At 43.3% G+C, this 27,179-nt stretch overlaps 1 long non-coding RNA gene across 1 annotated transcript; it reads left to right on the top strand.

The window, feature by feature from the left end:
* The first annotated feature begins 12,161 nt into the window (after positions 1–12,161).
* Positions 12,162–26,894, top strand: LOC144375273 (uncharacterized). The gene is made up of 2 exons (XR_013434891.1): positions 12,162–14,513; positions 26,096–26,894. It is a non-coding gene; the product is annotated as an uncharacterized LOC144375273 (long non-coding RNA).
* Positions 26,895–27,179: the final 285 nt, after the last annotated feature.

The following is a 27,179-nucleotide window of genomic DNA, read 5'->3' as shown; positions in this document are numbered from 1 at the left end:
ATAACTATAGTCTTGATATGAGAACCAAAGTTCCTTTTGTTGAAGAAACGGTTGCAAACAGTCATTAGAAATCTACCACTATGATAAACACACGGCAAACATATAGGACGGAAAACACCAATACAGGCTTAGGTTTTAACAGCTCCTTTCCAAATGCCACTAAGGTGAGTGTCGCTTTTGTGAAAGCACTCTGGTGGGTTGCACCTGTGGGCGGGCTCCCCCCATGCCAGGGTGTGCTGGGTCCACATGCACTGAGCACCCGACATGGGGCTGGGGCGCAAGCAGCCCCCTGTGACTTGGAGAGATCACCCTGTCCAGGGATGAGGGGGCTGTCTTGGAGGTAGGTTACCTGGGACTAGAAGCCTACCACTGTCTTCACAGGTGGCTTTTGCTGGTCTGTTGTGTGAATTTAGTCAGAAAACAGAAGCTCTGATTTAAGATTTGGCTGTAGACTTGCCACAGATGTTAAATGAATTAATAAATAAAAAGCAAATCAGCCTTGGTAAATATTGATTTCCTAAAATTTTATTGGACATTGACTAATTATCAATGTACACATTCCTGGGGAACACTGTGACGTGATATGGCTACATAGTGATCTGACAATTAATCAAGTTTAATTAAGTTGATCAGTGCTAACCTATAACCTTAAATATTGTTTATTCTGTCCTCCTAAGTGATACTTTGGATTCATTGCCAACATCTCCCCATTCTCTACAAGCCCATCCCTGGCACCCCCCCAATCAATTCCGCTCCTGTGAGTTTACAGTTGAGTTATGGAATCAGCTTTAGCTAATTAACAAGTGAACACATTTAAAAAAATAGGGTATGTTTAGATAGCATGATACTATTTAGCCTCTTATAAATTATGTCATTTATAATAACATGGCTGAACCCCAAGATCAATGCACTAAACCACGCACAGAAAAGCAGGTTTGCATTTACATATGAGATCTAAAATGGTTTGCTCTTCCTTCAGCCCAAACCCATCTTAAAAGATTTGAAAAATATTTCAATCCAAATACAGGGTGTTGGTTTTCTATTTAGTTTCTGCCTCAACTATGAGACAAAACTGCTTGTTTTAACTGAAGACACAATATTAATAGAATGGAAATAGAGCCTCAAAGAGAACTTCATTCAGTATTTTGTTATTTTCCCAGAAACCCCTTTGAGATCTAATTTTACCTGCTGCAAAAGAAAAAGAAAATGAAGCAGCTGCTTTGTCAGTGCCCCAAGCCTCAGGAGAACCAGCTCTAAGCTCCACCTGGAGCAAAGGACAAGTGTCTGCCTAGGAGTGTCACTCCATCTGAGCCAAGACCCTGGAGGGTCCTTTCCTAGGTCCCATCTGATGACCATGTACATGTCTTGGACACGGAGTGCAGTTTGAAGAAGTAGAAATGCATGTGTTTGTGTAACATCTACAACTTTAGATTCCACAGGGCTGAATGAGCCAGACAGAGCAGGCTGGAGTCATTGTTGACCCTTCTTCTCCAGTTGACAATTCTTAGACACAGGCCTATCCCAATATGTTGAGAAAAAACAGTTCTGTAGCTGTTACCCTCCCCAGAGAGAGGCCTGTCCTTGGTCCCAGCTTCAGGGAGGCAATCTAGGAGAGCAGTGCCTATTTAGGGCTGCTGCTAGCCATACGGCCACTGAGGGTGGGAACTGTCCATGCAGAAAGAACGATAATGCGATTAGGTAAGATTGGGGTCATTGGAATCAGTGGTCAGGGAGACTGTCCAATCAATCATGATGGCATAACAAAGCCTCAACAAAATCTCTGAGCAGGGAGGCTCAGGGGAGCTTCCAGGTTGGCCGTGTTCTGTGCACGTTGGCACATGTCGATAGGTCGAGGGTGCATGACCTGACTCCACAGGAGAGGAGCGTGGACCCATACCAGGGATCCTCTGTGCTAATCACACCCTTTGGCTGAGGTTGAGATATATTCTTCCCTGTTAATAAACTGCAACAATGAGCGGAAGATTGTCAGTGAGGTTTGCATTCTTAAGCAAAGCTTTGAGTCTCAAGGTGGTTTGGGGGAAATCCCGAGCTCCTAGTTGGTGCCAGGTGAGGTGAAAGTGGTCTCTGCAGGCTTTTTGCCCTGTTAACTTGGATGTTGGCCCTGAACTCTTGCCTAACTCCAGGTATGGGCCAGTGGCATATGTGGTCCTCCAGGTTCTCCTTATTCCAGGACATATTTGGATGTTCAAATACAGGTTCAATTCTTTTCACCTGCCCAAGAGCACCTCAAACCTCAGAGGGCCTTTCTTGTTGAGTTTCAGGTAGGGAACAGGGAGTCTCTGAGCATCTTTTCAGGGAGCTCTCTGCTCTGAGTGAGGCCACCTGAGTGCTCCTGTTATGAGTATTCCTGAGTTGGAACATGGACTTCAGTTAGTATTCCTGTTATTTGTAGATAATGAGAGACCCAGGTGTGCAGTGAAGGATGCTTAGGAGAAGACCACCATTGTCCCCTGTGATGGGCAGAAGGACCCACTTGTAATTTTCAGGTTTGTGAGTAACATATTCAAAAGGGTCCCCTTGGCTGTCTGCTCATTTGCTAAAGCATAGCATTCTAGAAAGGGCTCTGCCTTGGAGAACTCCAGCTTAGCCGAGGACTTCAGGAGGATGGGGACAGGAGTTGATTGGTCTCCCTTTGAGGAAATGTTGGTCTCTGACTTTTCAATGGCAGTTGAGGGCCTTTTCTGGGAAGAACTGACATGGCTGCAGGGGGTAGGGCAACACCCACCTTGGAGTAGTTTCCCTCTCCGTGTTGGAGTGGTAGGTCTTTATTCACAAGGAAAGTGGATTTATCTTAGATATAAATGGATATTAGTTATAATTGATTTGCATTCGAGGCATCTGTATCTGTGATGCAGTGGCATCTTCCACATGAACAGATGCCACCGTGATGCAACACAGCCCTGGAACTGCAGGAAAATATATCTATTATCTGTTGATAATGGTTTCCTTATTCCATTTGTTTTCTTTGGTACCTCAGTGAAAATAAAATAGAAGACAATCAAGTGCTGTGAAATTGAGCCAGATTGGGAAGAGCGGGGTTCGTGAAGTGCATTCCCCTGTGGAAATGTATTTAAGATGTCGTTTCATCAGTGGGGAAATATTCCTCGATTTGTGGTGTTTGCTGGTTTGGAGAGATGTCTTTTATTTGCTATAAAAACTTTCAACTCTTTTTTCCTAAAGAAGTTAGCCGATTCCCTCCTTGTGAACGTATGTTTTGTATTTGTTTCTGAATTAAATTCTCCCAGTTATTGAATGGCATCTCACTCTTCCTCCTGCCCTCTATTTGGAATGGTTTTCTGTGTTGAACTTGTCTGATGTTAAAAGGAACACAGGGCACGATATGACCCAGTAATGACACTCTTGGCCATGTTTTCCAAGGAATGAAAAAAGTTATATGTACCAAAAAAAAAAAAAAAAAAAAACTGTAATGTGAAATCTCACAGAAACTTTATTCACTTAAGTCCCAAACTGGAAATAACTCAAATGTTCTCCATATAATGGAATGCTAGTCAATGACAACAAACTCTTTGTGCACAAAAACTGGATGACACTCCAGGGCATTATGCTGAGTATTCAGAGCTAATTCCCTGCTCTATGACATTGTGATGACATTCTTCAAATGACAAAATTAAACTTTTGGAGAGATGATCTGTGGACACTAAGGATTAAGGTGTGAGCAGGATAGGGGAGTTTGGGAAAGACTGCTCCTCATGCCAATGGTGATTACACAAGTCCACATCAGTGAAAAAAATGCATAGAACTGTGGGTGTGTAAACCTGGAAAAATCAGGAAATTTGAGTGGATTGTATCAATGTCCAGTTCCTGTTTGTAATGATGTACTGTGGTCCTGCAAAATGGTGGCACTGGAGGAAAGCTGGCTAATGGTGCATGGGCTCTCTCTCTGCCTATTTCTGACTACTTCGTGTGAATGTGCAATTATCTTAAACGTAAATATACACATATGTAAAATTATAAAGTCACTTGCAAAATTACATAGCTTACAGTACAAACAAATATTAATACCTTCCTCTGATTCCATTCTATGTCTTCATTCGAGGAAGGTATAGGAGTTATCTTTACACTTTTTGTTGTGAAAGATAATACCTTTCTTTATTGCTTTGAAAACTCTTGTTATTCAAAGAACAAAACATCCTAATAGATTCAATGCTTATCTCAAACATTTCCATGTGCTTTCATCCTTTATAGTACCCACTGAAGTAAGTGACTTCTCTCCATTGTGAAATGAATATAGAATTTTATGTAATGAAATATAATCATCTTGTTCTAGGTACTAAGTTATACCAACCCATAGCAGTTTAAAACAAAAATATTTTCCCATCTCACCCTTTCTGCAGAAAAGACATGCAGGAGTACCATGGCTGATGGATCTAGTCATGGTCTCTCAAGGGCCTGTGGTTGAACTGTCTGCTGGGGATGGAGCCATCACCAATTGGCCAGGGATGGAGGTCCATGTCTAAACCACTCACATGGTCACTAGCAGGCCTCAGTTCTTCAGGGTTTTGCTGTTCATTAGATACTCAAACAAATGGAGGAAAGATGATTTCTGTTTCCTGAGAGTGCTAAGTGTCCTTGGAACCATGGAACTGGCTTTCCCAGAACAGGAGATCCAAGTTGCAGAACAGGCAAAGGAGAGGCCTAAGATGAAATCTGTGGTTTGCATTAACTACTCTTGGAAATGCCACACTGTCCTCACTTCTGCCTTCTGCCGTTGGTCACACAGACTGATCCTGGTAAGACATGGGAGGGGCAGGGACCCCTGTAGCCATCCTGGAGGTTGCCGCCATGATATCCAGGCACGGGGCATGGCCCGTGTCAGCTCTTGTCCACCACACGGTGGACCCTGATGCTGCTGTCAATGGGCAGGAAGACAAGCTATCAATCAGGCTTCCAGGAGATATTATCAAGTAAAAGGTCTACACTTGTGAAAGAAAGAAGGGGAGACTTTTTTAAAATATATATGTTTCTGCTTATCCTTTAGGAAACAAAGCACAGGAAAATACATTGAATAGCAATGAAGTCAGCTACCTGAGAAAGGAATGCGTGGACATTAGGGACAGATGGGATAAGAGAACTAGTGGCACCTCTTGTGTAATTTCTTGAATAAGATTGACTTCTAGAAGAAGAAAACAAGAAATCAATAAAGATGCGAAGGAATAAAAAAAAAAACTTAACTGAATGTTCAAATTAACCCAACTATATTTCAGATGATAACAAAACTACACTGAAGGGAATTAACTAAAAATAAAGATGACGTTTTTTAATGTTCTGAAACATTTACTCACCTGATCAGCCTTATCATACTCCAAAACTGTGCAAGCACAGGCGAGAAGCCAGACCACACTCTCCTTGACTAGGTCACCCAAGTGGAGACCACCTGGCAAAGGCTGAGGAGGACGGAGGGTAGAGGACACAGAGAGGCCCAGGCAGCATTAGATGAGTTGAGGCTCCAGGGACCATTAGAATAACTGTCTCAAATTGAGCTCGATCACCTTGGAACATCAGCTACTTAAATTCTTCCCATAACTCTGCTTATAAAAATAAAACCCCAAACCCTGGTGGCTAAAATGCTCAACAGATAAAACACTCTTGTGGTCTAGAAGCTTTTTTTTCTTTTAAGAAAACATGTAGCTAAGAGCAGTTCAGGAAGGCAGAAGGCAGACTATCTGAGTGGTCAGTGGTCTCTGCGTGTTACCTACATGTGAGGATCTCCCGGTTCTTCTCCCGCACCTCACACTTGTTAGTGGATATCATATCTAGTACCAGTGATGTGTTCTAGTGGTGCTGGCCCCAGTGGTCTCCAGAGGACTCAGTTCTCTTCCATCCTGGACTCAGGAACGAAAGTCAGGTACATTGGAAATGTCAGGGACCCTCAGCAGCTGGGAAATCCTGTTTGGGAGTGAAGTGGGTGGAGCTGAAGGAGAAATGCTGTGCTCCATTTAGTGACAAAATCAAAATGTTCACAGAAGCCTTTGAAGGTGCATCCGGGTCAGCAGGACCCTGGGGCCAGCAGCCAGGGGGCCAGTGAGGCTGTGGTGTCTATCTCCTGCCTCCTTCCTTCCAGGAAGACTTGAGCCCAGAGCTCAGCCTGTCTTCCCCAGTATGAACGGGGCTCTACGCTTCCCAGCCTCCCAGCTGACCCAACATTAGCCCTGCCTCATGTTAATGGAGGTCCTGTGCCCACCACCTGGAATGGGAAGTTATACTCCATGTGTGTTTAATACATCAAAATACACTCTACTGTCATAAATATCTAAAAAGAACAAATTAAAAAAAAAAACTCAGACCAGAACCCTCAACCAGTGATGCTGGCCACACCCTCCATGGCTGAAGCCTGGGGCTCTAAGACCTTTTAAGAGTGACCACAGATCCTCCTGGGAATTTAGAGAAATGGATTTGGAGCCTGCTATCTGATTGTGGGAGGAATGTCCCCTCAGTCAGGGTCAGACCCATGTGCTCACTTTGGCTAGACTGATGACAGGACACTAGAAGTGGCCATGTCACTGCATCGGTAGTAGTGGGTCGTGGTGAGCTGGAGAGCCCCTTCCCACCAAGCAATGGGGCCGCATCTGGTGCTGTTGGTTTGCAAAGCCTGCTGCGAGCTGGCTGCAGGTAGCCCTCAACCCACCTCTTCTGAAGGTGCTTTGACCCAGCGCTTTCTTCTCTGTTTCTCCTGAGTTCTCGTCCTAATCCTTATACCCTGAGCACTTCTTCTCAGCTTGGTCATACTCATCTGGCCTTTCTTCTTGTGTCCTCCCTGTCTCCACAACCAGCCAGGGTGGGTACTTCTTGTCCCCTCCCCAGGCCTCCATCCACAGCCTCTGTCCACGTGGTCCTGTTGTCCAGTACACCCTGCTCTGCCGTCTATCCATAGGAATCTTACCTCCCCAAGCCCAGCCTGCTTTCTCCTCTTCTGAGAAGTTCTTTTCCACTGAAAGCTAAATTCATTTTGCTCCGTCTGGTCATGAGGAGTTTAGCTGAACATATACTTGGCTGATGTTTCCTGGATTTGCTGGTATTTTACTTCTGACTTGTCAAGTTGCCGAGCTCCATCTCAAAGGGCTCAATTCATAGAGAAAACAAACTAGCTCACATAATAATAAAATTTAAAAAGTCCAATAGAATATGTGACCTCAGGCCTAGCCAGATCTAAGGGCTATAATAACCCCATTGAGAACCTGCTTCCTTGTCCCACTGCTTTGCACTGGCTTTGTTCATTTCTTGGGGTGACCAGATGGCCCTAGAGCCTTGACTTTCTCCCTATCAGCTGGGCAACTTTGCAGAGAACTCAGTTCCAGTAAGTCTAGCCCAAGTTTCAGCTTGGGTCTAATTGGCCCAGGCTGAGTCATGTGCCCCTCTCTGAACAATCACCATGGCCAATGAAAGGGGATATGCAAATGGTTTGTCTGACCTGATAATCCCTGAAGGTGCAGATGGAGGACTGAAAGTGCCTGGGGCACAGGTACCCCAGACCAGAGGTAAGCCACTACCAAGAAGGGAAAGGTGGCACTGCTCCAGCTAAAATAAGACCGAACTAGCGAATTCCACCCTTTAGATTTTTTTAACCTTTCAATCAAGTTTACTTTAGAATGCACATTTGTATTTTATTATGTATATATATATATATATATATATATATATATATGTGTGTGTGTGTGTGTGTGTGTGTGTGTGTGTGTGTGTGTGTGTGTGTTTCCATAAGCATCTATTCTGTGCCAGGTACTGTTCTGAGTTCTGGGTACCAGACTGGAAAAGATGCAGACCCTGTCCTTTACAGTTGCCCCTGTGATATGAAACTTCATCAGAGACCATCTTGCACAGAATTAATTGTACATTTGTGAGGTACTTTGAAGGAAAACACAAGGAATTTTAAGAGTTTCAAAACAGAGATATGATTTTGTCCAGGAGGTGAGAAATGCCTTCCTTCAAGATGTGGCCTGAGGATCCCAAAAGCTGACTGGCCATCACCCAGGGAGAGGGTGGCTGCTGTGGGGGCAGCTGGGCATTTTCCATGCATGCCCACAGAATCTGGCATCAGTATTGGTGTGTCCATCAGGTGGATTCAGTTCTATAGAGATGTCTTTGTCAGTAAGCTCCGTGCAGATTCCTAAGAGTGGTAATCATCAATGTAGTTTGGTGTTTTTCTTGGAAAAAAAAAAGTTGATAGATTTACAACCCATGAAATTCTGGTGAGACAGATGTATTAGTCCTGCTCAGACTCCATAACAAAATGCCGCAGAGGGCTAACCTAAACGATGTGAATTGATTTCCACAGTTCTGGAGTTGGGAGTCCAAGTTCAAGATGCCATGAAGGTCTGTTTCATTCCAAGACTTTCCTCTTACCTTGATGACAGCCATCATCTCCTGCTGTCCTCACAGAACCTGTTTGTGGTACATGCTCAGAGAGAGAGAGAGAGAGAGAGAGAGAGAGAGAGAGAGAGAGAGAGAGAGAGAGAGAGAGAGAGAGAGAGAGAGAAAGACATATTTGGTGCCTCTTCTTCTTTAAATAAGGGCATCAATCCTATGGGATTAGGCCCCATTTTCATGGCCTCATTTAATATTTATAACCTCCTCAAAGGCTCTATTTTCACTATAGTCAAATAAAGGGTTAGGGCTTCAACATAGGAATTTCATGGGAATGGAAACATTTAATCCATAATAGCTCTATACAATTATGTATGTGACTTTTGCAGGGGAGCTGTGCACAAAGCTTCATGCCTAAGACACAGGGGCCCTTGTTAATGAGATGACCAGCTAAGCTCAGGGATGGAGATGAGGAACGGAAGAAGGAAGTCTCTGTATCTAACTGGTCCAGGCTGTCTGAGACTTCCAGCTGCCTCATGTTTGCAGGGTTGGCATTTGTCTCCCAAATATGAAGGACATGGAAATCAATTGAACTACTTTTTAGGAGCCAAATAAAGCTTCCACTTGATCCTTCCAGACCTTTCCTGACCCACACTGCTTTATTCAAATCCTACTTGGGAGGCAAATGGGTTTTCATTAGTGGCAGGATATTTTTAAAGACCAATATTTATGCTCCTCCATTAGCGGACCCTCCCTGGAGCCTGAAGAGGGATCCACAGTGAGTCCTACATCCCTTTATTGGCACAATAGGAACGGATGGTAATGGATGTGCAGTGTGCATTTCAGAAGCAAGTGCCTTCCTTTTATGTGATGAGCACTGGGAGCTCTTTATAGATTTCTCCTCATTCATGTTGAGAACTTTTGATATTTCTGATTTATAAGATCAATTTTCATTCATGCTGCATTTTCTCTATTTATGATTGTGCTGGCCTGCACTGATCATCTCTGGAAACCCATGACTGCATTTGTGGGAAAATTAAGAAGAGAAATATTCAGAAGCTTGGCAGAGGCCTGGACGCTCTTGCTCCTGGTTTAACAGAAAGCTCGGGAGGCGCCACCTGCCTTGGCTCCTCTCTGCCAGGAGGGAAGGAGATGGGGGCCTCATCCTTTCCTCCTGCATCCTGGACAGGCCCTGCTCATGCCCACTTCTAAAAGGTCCCCTAAGCAGTGGTGGCCACCTCAGCCTGGACCCAGCTGGACTCCCTCACAGCCAGACTCAGCTCTGCTCAGAGCAGGACATCCACGTGCCTCGGGCAGCTGTGACACAGGTGACTCTCTGGGTCTGTGGACTTTTCTCTGCCTGGGCTCAGCATGTTGGGTGTCTGTGGGGCCAGGCCACCTCCGTCTTTAGCTGTTGGGTTGGGGACTGGAGCTCTGGCTTCCCTGGAATGGGCCATGGCATAGGACGTTTGATGGCTGTGACTATTTCAGGCCTCCTTGGTACTGTCTGTGACACTGCCACTGCCCCCAGCTGATTCTGGGCTTCTTAGCAAATCTCCTCAGGAGGGCTTGCAAGTATCTCGGGGTCGGGGCTGGTGTCACCCTGAACCCACAGCATCCACCACAGACAATCCGTGGCTGCTGAAGTGGCTTTGCATTCTCTGTAATTAAGGATTTTCTTATTGGCTGATTTCATTAGTAAAAAAAAAAAAGAGAAGGAGGAGTAAGAGGAGGAGGAGGAAGAGGAGGAGGATGAAGAATAGGAGGAGGAGAAGGAGGAGGAGGAGGAGGAGGAAAACTTCTCATACTCCTCTGGAGGTCACATACTGTGCTTAAGGTTTCAATGTCAGTTTCTCCCCAAGTTTAAAGACTTGGCTACAGGAAATATGTCATCTTTGCCATATTTTCATGTCTTGGAATCATCAGACTTTGGGTTACTAGGAGGATCAAGAGTCCCAAGTGCCATTACTCTCAGGGACTGAGTTCACCAACACCAGATTTCTAGGTGAGAGAGTCCCAGAGCTCTGCCACCAGGGGATGGGTGGCTGTTGGCAATTAGTTAACCCTTCTGGATCTCCACTTATTAACCTGTAAAATAAGTTGGTTCATCATTTTATTGAAATGTAAATTTTTTATAGGGACTGATGGGGAGACATTAGCAGTACAGCAAGAAATGAGTCTGGACAAAATTACTCATCACCAGGAATCCACACTCTGGTGGAAAGACACACACTGAATATGTTAAGTGAGAGGATTTGAGTGAAATGATATAATGCAAATAAAAATGCAGTGGGGACAGTGGTGTGTGTGTGTGTGTGTGGTGGGGGGGGGCAGCTGCTTGAGGGACAGGAAGCCTCTCCCAAGACAGAGATACTGTGGACAGCTGGGCAGAGAAGCATCCAGATCTGTTATCTCCGAGGCGGGCTTTGCAGACAGAGGAAGCACAAAACCCTAGCCGTGTGGGTGGTGTTGGGAAAACATATAATGGCAGCAGCACCCCAGAGAAAAACCCCAACATGGCGTCTAACGACACTCTTTCCCCTCTTTGTTTCTTTCACTGGCGCGAAAAGTTCCCACCAGGGCCAACGTTCAAACCCTGCTGGTGGGAAGCCTTAGCCCCAATTAGAATTAACTTCTTGGGCTCCGGAACTGACATATGGAAAAGCTTGCCAATAAACGGGTGACATGTTATCTACCTCAGCCCTGTGACCTCTCCCTAGACCTATATAAACACCCAGCCTTTTGTAATAAAGCGGAAACCTATTTGGTGATGTGTGTCCTGTGGCGCGGCGTCTTCCATCTTATAGGGGGGAGCCTGAGGGTCCCTTTGGGGGCTTCCCAGCCCTAGATTTCAGGGATTTATGTACCAGGCTCTCAAACTATGTCCTGCAGTTCTTCCAGGGAGCTGGTTTCCCCTCAGGTTGCTTATTCTCCTGGGTCTGTTTTTTGGTCTAATTTTTGATCCTTTCAAACTTGGCTTTTATCCCTCACGCCTAGCTATTGATTAGGTGCCCTCACCATGGACTGTGCCTCCACCCAGCGAGGGTCCTCCTGGAGCCTTCCTGTGTACCAGCTCCCTTCGGCTACCGGCCTGGTGATATGATGTGGCAGAGGAGCACAGAAGTCCTTCCGTAGAGCCCCTGTCAATCATGTTACTCACCACCACCCTCCTTACCAGATATTGCCTGGCAGAGAGGTGCCGAGTAAGGTTGTGTTTGCCTGTGGCTTTCAGCAAGGGCAGAGGATGAAATGTCCTGGCTAGTTCAAAGTGCATAAAGCCCATGAGGAGAACCCGCAGCTGCGGCACGGTGAATACCAGGCACGGGAGGCACCAGCTTGTCTTGGGAATGTTCTTCTTGGCATCTGAAGTAGGCCATTCAGTGCTAATGCCCTCCCCTCCCCATCCACTGCAGCCGCTGAAGGAGAAGGGTCTCAAAGTGAGGCTCCTCCACTCCTGACCTTGTGACACCTGTGGGGCTCTGAGGCTGCCAGGCTTCAGGAAGCAGTGTGGGGACAAGTTGTGAACAGCAACTAGACCCCAAGAAGAGCTACCCCCTGGCATTTCACTTGCCACTCACTAGCCTTGGGCATGTGATCAGTGCCACCAACAACAGAGACCTTCCCCAACAAGGAATCCTTCTCTTCTCTCCAGGTGTGGATGTGCAAAGGAAGTAAAGCCACTCTTTGGGGGTTGGAAATGCAGTTCATTGTTGGAATCAATGAACTGTTAGGGTTTAAACAAAGCTGCAGGAGTGTGCAAAATGAGAGGAAGTGGTGATTCCCCTACTGGATCAAGAATACCGTCCAGAGGAATTTTTATTTGGTCTATAACAAAGAGCTAGTGAGCACCGAGTACTGCAAAAACACTGCAACAGAAACACCCCAACCTCAGCCAAGAAAAGTGCTGTGGAGGAATATCAGGTAGGCCTTACTCAGCTTTCTAGAACTTGTAAATTGTGATTCCCATTTTTACTGGGAATAGCATTTTCTGTGCTGGTAGTTGTGTTAGTAATTTTGTATCATTTTTCTGAGGGTTCTTGCTTAAGCAAGTGTGCTTTAGCCCCCACACCTGTCCCCTCTCTGCCTGTGCCTAGGAGCTCTCTGCTGGCTGAGCTCAGCAGGAAACTCAGCTGTGAGGGGCCAGAAGTGTCCCCCCACCAGATTCTGGAAAGCTCTCTGGAGTGCCTCCTCCAGGAGGTTTCTCAGGGATGGATAGAGGCGTGAGCACCAGGGATGGATGAGATGGTCAAGGTTGTGGGAGGGGGGGTGCCGGGGGTGGTGTTGTGTGCCAGAGCAAGGGATGCAGCTACCTACATCTCATTTTATATCCTCCAATGTTCTTCCTACTTTACCCTTTTGTGGGGGACTCCAGTGTGGTGTGGCGAGGTGAGATACTCAGAGAAAATTCTTGCCTAATTAATTTCATGAAATGCACTGTCTGCTGAAGCTTCATAGAGCCCAATTTCTGGAAAACAGGCTCATTAAAACTTCCAAAAAACAAATGAGTTTAATTACTTCGGTGTAGAAGAGGCAGGATTGGGTGGTGCCGTGCAGGTTCCCGTCTCTTGGCTTGCCCTTTGTTCCCTGCATGATGGAAATTCAAGCATCACTCTGTGAAGATCCTTGGGCAGACTAATAAATGCAAACCGCAATTTTTTTTTGTAATGAAAAGTATTATAATTAGAAGACTATTAACTTTTCTCATCCATTATTATGGAATGAATAAGCTAAAGGAAGCTTATCCTTCAAGGTAATTAAAATTCAGAATTAGAGGGTTTTTTGTTTGTTTGCTTTTTAAGGGTCTGGTTAGCTCATGGTTTGCATTTTCATAAGAATCTGAGTATTTTGATTTGGGGGCTGCTCCTTTTTTCTCCCCTCCCCTCCTCCTCATCACACCTCCTTTGCTCACTGAGCCCTTTTCCTCAGTCTGAGGATCCTTGTGATCATTCTGGGTCCTGTGTGGTGGTCTGGGAGGAGGTGGACCCTCTAAGAGCTGGGGCCCAGCAGGAGGTGGTGAGTTCTTGGGATGCCACCTTCAGAAGGGCTTAGTTCTAATCCCAAGAGAGAGCAAGTTCTCGCTGGAGTGCAGGTTTTGAAGCCAGTTTGGCCTTTCAGCTCCCTCTCTTGCCTCCTGTCTTGTCCTATGGCATCTCTTTGATTGTTTCCTGCTATTATGTCATCTGCTGCAGGGCCCTCACCAGAGCCCAACAGAGACAGGCACGTGCTCTTAGACCTACCTCTCCGACTCAGAGCTGAATAATTCTGTTCTCTGTATTATGTATCCAGCTTCAGAGAGTTGAATGCAGCCACAGAAATGACATGTGACAGAGGCTTCCTTGGGCCCATGTTTTCATGCTTGTTGCCTGGATGTCTAGCAGAGTGCCTGGTGCAGAGTAGGTGCTTGGGAAGTGCTCGTCCATCTGCTCCAAAAATGCATGCTATTCAGATGTCCCAGCCTCATGTCCCTGGGGAAGGAGGGGACTCAGGGCAGCCATTCCAGGGTGCCCATGTTGAGAGCAAACTGAGGCTGAAGCAGTGTCTTGAGGAGGGTGGACAGTGTGGATGTCTCTAGAAGCTCCCGGTTTCCCTCTGTGTGGATGTAGCCACCAAGCATCCTTAGGAGACACCAATGTGCAATTATATAGCATCTGCAGGTGTGCCATCAGGAATGGCCTGGTCACAGATTTCAGTGCTGAGGTCTCCTCCTGGCTCATTGCAACATGGGGCTGGAACGGTTTCTTTGGAACCTCATCCTGGGACCTGCAGTAGAAGGTCCTGCTCTGCAAAGTGAGCCTGTGCTGGGGCCCGAGTGCTCATTTCCCACATCAGCATGTTGAAACCCAGTTCCTGTGTGATGGGATTCAGAGGTGGGGGCTTTGGAGGACAAGACAAAGAGGAGCTCTTTTAAGAGGTGCCAGTCACTTCCCATCGGCCTGAGGAGCTGGTTCCCTCCCAAGGAGCTTGCTCTCCAGAAGGCCCAGGGCGCTTGTTTTCTATCTTCCACAGGTGGACAGAAGGCTGCACTATGAGTACTGCACTTCACCCGACCCGAAATCTGGTGCCTTGAACTTGGACTCCAGTCCTCAGGGCTGTGAACAATACACTGTGTTGTGCATAAAGGACTCTAAGTGCCAGGTCACCTGCTCCAGCAGCCTGCACAGACTGAGCAGGTGAGACGATGCTTGTGAGTCCTGCAGTTTTCTGTTCTGCAAGGAGCTGCTGTTGAGTGGAGGGAGTCACCTCCTGCTGTCTCCAGAGAGAATGCCACTGACTTTCACAATGGGCAGCAGCTCAGCCTGTCCCTGGGCTGGAACTGAAGTCTGTCACAGGCACCTGTCCTCACTCTCCACGCTCAGGACTGCTGCCTTATCTCCTCGCTTCATGCCCAGCTCTTCCCACCTCCGGGCACTTGCTGTCCCTGCAGGGGTTATGCCCTGCCCTCTTCCCCCACTGACCCAGATCCTTCTATGGACTGGGCTCCTCAGACACTTTCCAAAATCCTCCCCCACTAGCATTCCTGAGTGCCCTCTTACATGCCCATGACATTGGCCTCCTTTTTGAGTCCACTGCAAAGTCCACCTCCAACAGGGAAGGCAGCAGGCTGACTCTGGGGCCCCTGAATGTGCAGCAACCATCAAAGTCTGTGGCCTTGCACAGGTGCCCAGGACAAGCTGGCCAACTTAATTAATGAACGGACCTTTGCATGTTGTGCAGCTGGAGACCCCACATCTGACGCCATGTCAAGCACACAGTAGGTGCTCAAGGCCTGGCTGATGGGTACAAATAGACCTCACTGTGCAGGGTCTTGTGAGCTCCTGGTCATGTGGATTACTGGTGTGAGCATTTATGGGAAAATTCTCTCAATGAATATGGAAAAATGCATTGAAAAGAGGCCTTGTCAGTTATGCTGGCCGCTGAGAGCACAGTTGTTAAAATAATAATAATATTAATAATAATGAATAATAACTAATATCTATTATGATAAATGTATTTGAGACTTCTTCCACAATTCTGAAACTATTTTTCATGGAGTTATATTTTGAAAAATATAAACAACAACATAGTTGCAAAGCTTTAGCAGGATGTGTGCTGCCTGCTTTCTCTACCCTCCTGTTCTCGACTTCTCAAGACCCAGTGCATTTTAAACTAATGACATACTGGGAAGAGAAATTGTTTCTGCTCAGAAGTAATTATCCTGATCAGAAGGCTAGAGAATAATTAGAATAACTATTAGATCAATTCAAAGAATAACAACCGAATAATTAAAGAAACAATACACAATGATTTAATTTAGGTGGGAAAATTAGGAGTTAAAGGTTTAGTGTTTCTCTATTAAGCATTATTGTTTAGGAATTGTCCTACTTATGTGTAACAACTTTTTAGCACTGGGAGAAAAAAAAAACATCAAATCCACTAGTGCAATTTAAAGGTGTTCAATTAACTCAGAGAGCAGTTTGTAGCTTTTTTTCTTGCTAATAAGTCTATTCAGCTGTTGGGTCATTTTTGGCTGAAGACACTTAATCACATTGTGAGTGGGCTTATCAACACACATTAGGAATGCACTACTGGATTGTGCATCAGAGGAACTGTTGCTAATTTAGGTATACATCCAACATTACATATGCAGCACTGCCACAAATGTATATATCTTGTTCCCTGTGTTTCAAAATGAGCCAGGCTCATTCTGTGGTATAAAGACTGAGAAGACATAATTCTCAGTTATGAGAGTCAGGTGAAGATGACATCCCTGATTTCTGGTTGCTAACACCAAGACTGTTTCTAACAACTATTTTAGTGAGCTTTTTTTGCCAATGTGACGAAAAGATCTCAGAAGAACAATTTTAGAGGAGGAAAAGTTTATTAGGGGGCTCATGGCATCAGTGGTCTCTGTCCATAGATAACTAGTTTTATGGCATTGGGCCTGAGATGACACAGGACATCATGGTAGAAGGGTATGGTAAAGAAAATGAGAGAGAGAGAGAGAGAGAGAGAGAGAGAGAGAGAGAGAGAGAGAGAGAGAGAAATTTCAGAACAAAGAAGATAACTACATTCAAAAGGACATGCATAAAAATGTGGAAGCGAACCGAGCTATAACCATAAGACCTTAGAAGAGACACGCAAACAAATCTATCACTCCAAATTCACAGTCCCCCAACAAAGGAACCTATAGATAAGTAAGTGGTTGAAATTCCAGAGAAGTACTAAGAAAATAACTGATTTTTAAAAGTTTAATGAACTAAAAGAAGATCTAAGGAACCAACACAGAAAACAAGAAATAAAAGACAATTTTAATGGAGAAATAGAGATATTAAAAAGACACAAGTTGGAACTCCTAGAAATGAAAGACAGAAAAAGTCAAACTAAACATTCACTTGAAAGGATCCCCAACAGAGTGATAGCATAGAAAATAGAACTTCAGGCTGTGAAGATAGGGTATGAGAATTTGATTACTCAGAATGTGGTAAAGGGCGGAAATAGCATGATGAGAATAATACATGAGCATTGTGTCAGCATTCAGAGAAAAAAACCCTGAGAGTCATTAGGATAGAGGTGAACATGGAGATACAGGATAAAGGTATAAAGAATATTTAGTGAGATGGTGATATGAACTTTCCCCATATTAAAAATGAGATAGATATCCACAGGCAGGAGGCACATAGGATCCAAAATGGATGAGAGTAAGAGAGAACCTCTGCAAGTCACTTTTTAATCAGTATGTTTGATAAAGAAAATGATAAAAGCCAGGTGTATTGGTGCTCATCTGTAATCCCTGCAGCTCTCGAGGCTGAGTCAGGAGGATTGCGAGTTCAAAGCCAGCCTCAGCAGTGGTGAGGTGCTATGCAACTCAGTGAGACCCTGTCTCTAAATAAAATACAAACTAGGGCTGGGAATGTGGCTCAGTAGTTGAGTGTCCCTGAGTTCAATCCCCAGTACCAAGAAAAAAAGGAAAAGAAAATGATAAAAGAATATTAAAAACTGTGAGAGAAAAGAGAAAAAAACATGAAGTGACATTCAGAGGCAAGACAATAAGGCTCACTTCTCACTTCTCAATGCAGACCCTAAAATCAAGGAGGGCCTGGAATAAGATATTCCAAGCTCTGAAAAAATTGCCAGCCAAATTACTATACCCAGCAAAGTTATTTTTCAAATTTGGTGCTCAAACAACAAGATAAACTACAAGAATTAATGACCATTAAGCCAACACTAATAAGAATACCCAAAGATATACTGCACACAAAAGAAGCCCTAAAGAAATCCCAAATAGATCAAGATCACTAGAAGAGCAATCAATTATATTAAAATCAAGACAATTAAATACAGCAAATAAATCAAAATGGTAGTGAAAGAAAAACACACATTCATAATGACACTGAATGTAAAGGGCCTCAACTCCGCCATTAAAAGATGTAGATTAGCAGAATAGATTTAAAAATAAGATCCAATGATATGCTTTTTTCAAGAGACTCATTTCATAGGAAAAGACAATCACAGTCTGAAAGTAGAAAAAATGTCATGTAAATGGAGTCCAAAAGCAAACAGGAGTAGCTCCCCTTATATCTGACAATGTAAATCAAAGAAAAAAAAAAAGAAGAGGCAAAGAAGGTCACTACATACTGATAAAGGGGAAAATCCAAAAAGAAGATAGAAAGTTAGTATATAAAATATACACTTAAATGTCATTACACTTAATTACATAAAAATACTTCTTGATATTAAGCCCAGACAGACCACAGATAGAAGAATATTGACAAATTTCTAGATACATATGACCTGCCCAAATTGAACCAGGATGATATTTAAAAAAAAAAAAACTAAATAGACCAATATGAAGCAACAGAATTGAAACAACAATTAAAAGCCTACTTACAAAGAGAACCCCAGGACCAGATGAATTATCACCTGAGTTCTACCAGACCTTTAAATAAGAATACATCAGACACTAGAATGGCAATATGTCAATCAATGGAAGGGTAACTGATGTGATACAGCAATCTGTGTACGGGGTAAAGTTGGGAGTTCATAACCCGCTTGAATCCAACTGTGAAATATGATGTATTAAGAACTGTGTAAGGTTTTGAACGACCAACAATAAAAAAAAATAAGAACTAACATCAGTTCTCAAATTACTCCATGAAACTGAAGGAGACAGAACCTCCCAAATACATTCTAGGAAGCTAGTATAACCCTGACACACAAACCAAACAAAGACACATCAAGGAAAGAATACTGCAGACCAATATCCCTGATGAACATAACTGCAAATTTGTATACTAATAAAATACAAGCACGCCACATGGAAAACAACAAAAAGAACATAATACACCATAAACAAGTGGGTTTCATCCCAGGGATTCAAGATTTGTTTAACACACAAATCAATAAATGTAATTCACCACATAAATAGAATTCAGTAGATGCAGAAAGGACCTTTGATAAAATGTAGTACTCATTCATGTTAATAATGCTGAAAAGTCTAGGGATAAAAGAAACTTTCCTCAACACTATGAAGATTATATATGACTAATCCAAAGCCAAACATCATACTGAATGGTGAAAAATTGAAAGCATTTCTTCTAAAATTAGGAACAAGACAGGGATGTCCACTCTCACCACTACTATTCAATGCAGTTCTTAAAACTCTAGCTAGAGCAATCAGGCAAGAAAAGAAAATTAAAGGAATACAATTAGCTAAAGAAGAAGTCTAATTCTTTCTGACATGATCCTATATCTAGAAGCCCCCAAACCTCCATTTGTGGATGATAAATAAATTCAATAAAGTAGCAGATTACAAGACCAGCATTCATAAATGAATATCATTCTTATAATCCAACAGTGATTCTACTGAGAAAGTAATCAGGAATACAATCCCATTCACAATAACTTCTAAAATAATTGATGAATTCATCTAATCAAGGAGGTGAAAGATCTCTACAAAGTGGCATATGCCTGTGATCCTAGTGACTTGGGAGGCTGAGACAGGAGAATTGCAAGTTCAAACTCAGCCTCAACAGTGGCAAGTAAGCCACTCAGTGAGATTCTCTAAATAAAATACAAAATAGGGCTGGGGGTGTGGCTCAGTGGTTGAGTGCCCTTGAGTTCAGTCCTGGTATAAAAACAAAAATCTAGAACACTAGAAATACATTGAAGCAAACCTTAGAAAATGTAAAGAACTACCAGGTTCTTATATTGGTAGAATTAATAATATCAAATTGGAAATAATACTGATATAGTAATATACAGATTCACTGTAATCCCCATCAAAATACCAATGATTTTTTCATAGAGCCACAAATATAAGTTCTAAAATTAATTTGAAAGAATAAGAGGCATAGAACAGTCAAAAGAAATCCTGAACAAGAAGAGCTGAAGGCATCACAACACCTGATCCCAAATTATACTCTAGAGCTATAGAAATAAGACCAGCATGGTATTGGCATCAAAAATAGACACGAAGACTAATGAAACAGAACATAAAACATAGAGACAAACCCACAAACTTAACACTCATTTGATACTTGTCCCAGTTGTTAAAATACATGTTGGAGAAAAAAATAGCCTTTTTCACAACTGGTGCTGGGAAACTGGATATCCATATGTGGAAGAATAAAACTAGATGCCACTCTGCACAAACATCCACTCAAAGTGGATCAAAGACTCAGAAGTAGCCCAGAAACTTTGCAACTACTAGAACAAAGCTAAGGGTCAACACTCTGTCACATTAGTGCAGGCACTAACTTCTTTAAGGAGACATCTAAAGGTCAAGAAATAAAACCAAGAATCCATAGGTGGGAAGCCATCCAATTGAAACTCTTCTGCCCAGCAAAGGAAAAAGTGGAATTGCAAATTAGTGGAAACACTCTAGAAAGCAGGATGGAAATTTAGATTAGGAATAAAATCTCCATATGGCCCAGCTATACCATTCATTGGTGTTTAGAACAAAGATCAACTACCTCTAAGTTTATAGCAGCACAATTCACAATAACCCAATTATGAACTCAGGTGCCTGACAATAGATGGATGGATAAAGAAAATGTGGTAGACATACTCAATGGAGTTTCACTGGACCATAAAGAAGAATGAAATTGTGACATTTGCCAGTAAATGGGTAGAACTGGAGAACATTATGCCAAAGCAAATAATCCAGACTTGGAAAATCAAGGGTTGAAATTTTCTCTTACATGTGGAAGCTAAAGCAAAACAAGGGGGGAAAGAGCAGGGGTTAGAGATCATAAAGATATAGGGAAGGTCATTAAAGCAGAAGGACCTTATGAGGGAGGGGGAAGGAGAGGGAAGTGTGGGAGATGCAGAATTTAACAAATCACGCAATGCGCATATGTAAATACACCGTGATGAGTTCCACCTTAAGTACATCTATAAAGCACCAATAAAAATAAATAAATGAGTGAAAGGAAGACCAGTGGAGAAGATAAAGGAGAACAGGGGAAGAAAAGAGGGGAGGGAAAGCAGTGGGGTGGGGGCAGGGGCTAAAATGGACTAAATCAAGTTCAAGTTATGGGTGATTTTGTCAAAATGGACCCAACTATTAGGTATGACTACAGTGAACTAACCCCAAAACAAACAGATCCATGTGCCCACCACATTGTCTGGTTTTATTTTCATCTGTACATATCTCTGAAGCTGTCAGGATGACCGAGTTTATTCTGTGACAGTAAATGCTTCTGTGACATTAAAGCTCCACAGTTTCTTTCTTACTTACTGTGAGCCCATTGAGGTCAGCCAAAGGTCCCTGACCACTGTAGGTAAAGGACAAGGGCAGCCCCTTTGTGAGCCAGGCTGGAAGGGTGCAGGGCAGAGAGATGTGGGTGCTTGGCAGGGGAGAAGGATGACCTCATTGGAAAAGAAGCACCAAACTTAAGCTCACTGTGGGTAGCTCAGAACAAGTCATCTGGCTCCACCCCGCCTCACCTGGGCCAGGAGTGCTGTCCTGTGTTTGGAAATTGGAAGCTGGAATGATTTAGAGGGCCCTAAGGCTCTTGTGTTGAGTACTTGATAATTGCCTCATTTACTTGTCTGGTTGTTGTTGTCTTCTCCCTGCAATCTGCCTGCAGGAGAGCAGGAACCTCATCTAATTTGCTCATCACTCTCTCTCCACTGGGGACAACTGAGGCATGCAGTAACTGCTGGAAACTCAGAAAATGCATGTTTTAATGAATGAAGTAGTTCTCCAAAATGTGGAGAGTGAGCAGAGGAGTGGAGATGTGGGGCATTTTATAAACTAGACTCTATCTACCCATTGCTGATAACTCTCCTTTCTCCTTGGATTTTCACTGGTATGCTAACCTGCATCTTACAGGAATTCCAAATGTTGAATAGTCTGATCCTATAAGGAGCTCACTCTTATCAGACTACATGTAGAAACTGGGTTCAGACTCTTTGATTCTCTGACTCCCAGCATCACTCATTAGGATGGATAAGTCGACCTGGACCTGAGGGGGCATGCACTGTCAGGCAGGACTAAGCAGGGTTTTGAAGGACCTGGCTTTGTGGACACTGACCTTGTAGGATCAGAGCTGACGTTGAAATTCCTCCTTTGCCTGGCCACGCTTTGTTCCCAGCATACATTGACTGTCCTTAGTGGCCCGAGGAGGGGGGCATGGTAATGATGTCAAAGATCAACCTCTCGGAATGGTCATCACATGGTCCCAGAGTCCCTCATTAGTGCATGTGGGAAGAATCAAAGTGGCTTGGATGCACCTTTCATTCTATCATTTTACATCAATTAGTGGTTTTTACCCTCTAAGGTGCTGAACTGGTGCACACCAATCCTGATTTCATCATTATCTGAACTTCGTTTTCATTCTTTAAGAATTCACTGAGCGTTCCCTTTCTTACAATGGTTTTCCAGTTTTTCGCTGTGTACTGAGCACCAGGCAAGTCCAGGAGTTCTGCAGCCTCTACCCTATGGGACTCTACTTTCCTTCCCCAGGAACCCTGCAGAACAGCAGCTCCAGGAGTGTGCAGAGTGACTGTCTCCCCTCCTGGGTCATCTTATTTTTTACATTCTCTCACTAGATATGAGCAATCTTTGCAGGACAAAAGAGAAAAATGATGACTTCTACTTTCTTTCTCGCATGAGTCTGGCTTATATTTGCCTCAGCAGACCAGATATCTCTTGATCAAAGCTATCGACTAGATCACGTTTCTGTGAAACAAATCTCAGCATGGCTTGAGCAGGTATAATTAGCAAGAAAGAAGTTCTGGAAGTCACATGCCCATGATCCTTTGAACCATGGTTGACTTAAGACCTAATTATCGTAGAGTAATTGGCCTAAGAGAAAGTGCGCAAGGCTATTGTAATTAATACTATGGGCCAAGTAGGAGATGTGACGGGCTCCTTGGGTTTTAAAATCAAAGTTCCGACCATGTGTGTTTCCTGAAGGGGAGCTCCTCACCTGGGCAGGATCTCACATTTGGGGATTTGGGGAGCCCGAACAATTTTTGCCCACCTGAGAAGTATTGAAGAACCATCAGATAAGCTGAAAGTGACGAGAATAACATTTGATTTTTTACTGAAATGTCATTGAGCATGTCAGCGGACTCCTGGGCTTCTCTTAACTCTTTCCCTAGACTTCAGCAGTATGATAAGGGAAGTTCTACCCGGGCTCCTATTTACAGTCACAGGGCACTTGGCATTGGAAGTGCTCCAGGGTGTGCGGGACAATGAAGATTCCTTCCCATCTCCTCTGATTTTGTTCTCATTATTTTCTTTGCTCTTGTGCTATTGAAATTCTTCTTGGTGTTTTGAGGTTCCAAGTGCATTAAGGATGGCTGACTCAAAAGTGGATGCTTTACCTCTTAGAGAAAGCAAGCTGCTCTTGTCTTTCTGAGTCTGCCTGAGAAGCAGGGTCCTCCTAGCACTCAAATTCTGTTTCTGCCTGTGGCCCAGTGGCTCCTTTCAAGGGGATGATGTAGGATCCGAAGGGCAGATGGATGGAAAACACACATGCAGGAAGTAACAGCCAGTCAAAGGCCCTGGGGTAGAAACAAAATATTGGAGTCAACACTTGGAACTAGGAAGGACTTAGGATAAATGAAACAAAATCTTGGAAAAGGTAACAGAATTTGTGATACCATACAATTTAATTTCAAAGCTTAATGATAAATCACATAAATCAAACCAGTGTGATAGTGACCTAAGGACATAAAAATAGATCAATAGAACAGAATCTAGAGTCTAGAATTATATGCAGAAATATGATCACGGATGTTCAAACACATAGCAAACCAGAGATGGAGAGAAAATATTTGCAATACCTTTACCTGATATATAACATATATACAGACTACATAATTTAGTGATAAGAAGTACTTATGCAATATAGGAAATCAAACTGTCCATTTTTTAAATGGTCAAATATTGGACCAGTTACTTTAACAAAGAAGATATAAAAAATGCTCATACATGAAAATATGGTCAACATAACTATACAGTCTAGGAATGGGAATTAAAATCCCAGTAAGATATCAGTCTGCACCCATTTGGTGGCTAAAATTAACATAACTGAGAATACCAAGTACTGTCTAAGATTTGGAGCAACCATAGTCTCTTAAATGTTGCTGATGGAAATGGGAACTTATACAGCTACTCTGGAAAACAGTTGGGTAGTTTCTTAAAACACAGCAATTCCACTAATGGGTCTTTACCAAAAGCATATGATAACATTATGCTCACACAGAGACTAGCATGCAGGTGTTATTGCAGCTTTCGACATTATAGCCCAATCTAGAAATAACACATATGTCCATGAGTGGGTAAATACATAAACATTGTGATTTATACACTGAATGGGCTATGACTCAATGTGAAAAAGTAATATATAATACATGAAGAGCATGATTGAATCTCAAAATAATTATCTAATTGTAAAAGCACACCAGCCACTACATATTTTATGATTCCATTCACACACCATTCTTGAATTGGCCGAATGATGGTAGAAGCCTGTCAGTGATCCTGAGGGTTAGAGATGCAGGCAGGGAATTGCTGACCATGGGCTTTGAGGAGGTTTTGGTGCACTGAGAATATTCTGCTTGATGGTGGCCTTCTCAGGGTGCACCTTTGTCAGCATGCACTGAAAGGTAAACAAAAAACTGCTGATTTTATTGTGCATAAATTATAGCACATGTGGTTGATTAAAAGTGGTAAGTTTTAATGTGAATGAAATAATTAACTTTTCTATAAATGAGAGTTGCATTCACACCCCTCTGGAGTCAGAGATATGGTGGGTGGGTGCCGCTCCTCCTCCCTGTGTAGCCTGTCTCCACAGGGCCTCCTGTGCCCTAGGTAGGATCAAGGCTCACCTCTTCCCTCCTGGGCATGCAGGAGAATGACCTTCTCTGAGCCTGCCACAGGCCAGCCAAATGACTGCCTGTGGTGTCCCCTCCTGGCCAAATCATTCCACCATTCCATCCTCAGTGAGCAGAGGGCCAGGGCTCTCCTTTCCCTGGAGTCAGAGATCAAAGCTCTAGATGCAGAACCTAGTGCATAATGGCACCACCTGTGTCAAATAAGGCAAAGAGTCACCCTCGCTCCAGCTTGCAGAACCATCAGGAGGTCTCTGCAGGGCTAGCGAAAAAGAAGACTTTGCTGGGCTAAGGGTTTGAGAAGTGTAAGGCAAGATGGCTTTCTCTGCTCTTTTCTTTTATAGTTTTCAATTTTGAATCCGGGGTATCTATTATGTATTCTATTATACACATCATAATACAAACTCCCCAGCTGCAGGGTTGGATAAACACTCAGGCCCATGAGTACTTATCCTAACCTCTTCAACCCAGGGCTCCTGGGCAGAGTGGACAAGGCCCTGCAGGCTTCTGTTCTGCAGGCCACCAGCCCCTGGCATACTGTTCCTTAAATCACCCAGGGAGGGGTGTCTTCCTAACTGATGGAAATTTTAACAGAAATGAATGAAAAGTCATTTTGCATAATAATATGTTTTATCAGGGGCGATTCTAGGAAGAAACAACAACAACAACAACAAAATACCTCTACTAAAAGTTGCAATTAGGAAATTAAAGATGATTCCGAGCCCTATTTTCCTGGAAAGTTTGGGGTATTGTCAGAAAGATACAGGCTAAGAAAAAAAATAATTATAGCAATTGCCTTTGCTGTCTCCTGGCTTGTCATGGTGATGCTGATAAAATCAACAGAGCTGGGAGCAGGGCAAGTTGTCAACTTGAGAAATCGCCATGGATTTGGCAGGTGAGGAAGTAGAAGTGCCCAAAGTATTTTGCTCATTACCAAGATTTATTGTTTACAGCTCTGGGAAAGTGTTGACTAAGCAAAAATAAGGCCATTCACACCAGTCCACAAAGTAGATTTTACCTAAAAAGTGCTAAAATGAGAAGAAAAAGGAGGAGGGAAGGTGTGAGGACATTCTCCTGCTATTTGGAAGTAGGGCAATGAGTTAGACTGCTTGGTAGATGCTGATTAAAGAGGCAGATGGAGAATTTCTTAGAGTGTTTATGCAGGAAAAATGTATTTGAGATTAAAATAACAATGGCAGAACTGACCAAATGAGACATTTGTAGTTGTGAGCTTTCAATTAAGAAAATACACCCAATTACAGAAAGTCAAAGAACAAAATACAAATGCCTATGTACCCAACATTCAGCTCTGGCAACTTTTAAATTTTTGATATATTTTCTTTGATACTTTAAAATAAATGTTATGTATATAGCTAAAAGATTTATGTGGTTCTTATTCATTTTGCCCTCTCTCTTTGTCCTGCAGGCTTCATGGTTACTTTTTTGCTGAAATGTGCCTGAGCTATGGGATGCCCAGATAGCTGACAAACCATTATTTCTGGGTGTGTGGTGAGGCTGTTTCCTAAAGAAATGATCATCTGAATTGGCAGACTGAATGAAGATTTTCTCTCCTCCATGTGGGCAAGCATCATCTACTCCTTGGGAACCTGAATAGAAAAGCTGAAGAGCCATGGACGTGCCATTGGCTTGAGCTGTGGGGTACATCTTACCTGTACCTAGACATCTGTGCTCCTGGTCTTCAGGCTTCATACTCAGACTAGGACTTACACCTTTGACTCCCCTAGTCTCAGGCCCTTGTGTTTGGACTGGAGCTAACCCATCAGCTTCCCCAGTTCTTCAACTTGCAAATGGTAGAATGCAACTCTCTCTCTCTCTCTCTCTCTCTCACTCACTCACACACACACACACACACACACACACACACACACACACACACACACTCCAGAATGAAGCACTTGTTTGTAGAGCAGGATGCACCTTCAACTTCATGAGACTCTTCAACTGATCTCTGAGAGTGAATACACAAAGGCACATTCCCATCCCTAAGGTATGAGGATTTCTTTTTTCTATATCTCCTCCAAAATATTTGCTAAGGTCTGATTTTTAAATGATTGACCAGCATTTTGAATGTTCCATTGTATTACAACATTTAATAATGTTTTTTTTTCAAATTACTAATGAATTTGAGTATTTTCTTACATATTTCATGAATGTTTGAATCCTTCCTTCTGTGAATTACAGATTCATGTATTTCAAATACTTTATATTGAGTCCATGACTTTTCTTATTAAATTGAGGGCTAGTTCTCTATAAATAGGTCTCACCACTTTAGAAGGGTTTATTCTCCCTTCACAGTTGGGTTCTGAACTGTTGTTGGGACCCAGCGGATTGTATGTGTGTGGATGTATTTCTGAGTTATTCTGCTCTAGGTCTGCTCATCTTCATGCCAGTCCCACCCTGTCTGCTCCACTGAGGTTGTTAACAGTTCTCACAAGCAGGTGAAAGAGTCCTCCGAGGTTTTATTTTGTTTTCCCAAAGCTGTTTGATGA

This window comes from Ictidomys tridecemlineatus, chromosome 2, assembly GCF_052094955.1.
Source record: "Ictidomys tridecemlineatus isolate mIctTri1 chromosome 2, mIctTri1.hap1, whole genome shotgun sequence".
NCBI classification, from domain to species: domain Eukaryota; kingdom Metazoa; phylum Chordata; class Mammalia; order Rodentia; family Sciuridae; genus Ictidomys; species Ictidomys tridecemlineatus.
The sequence above is the reverse complement of the archived record's forward strand: the minus strand, read 5'-3'. Positions and strand labels throughout refer to the sequence as shown.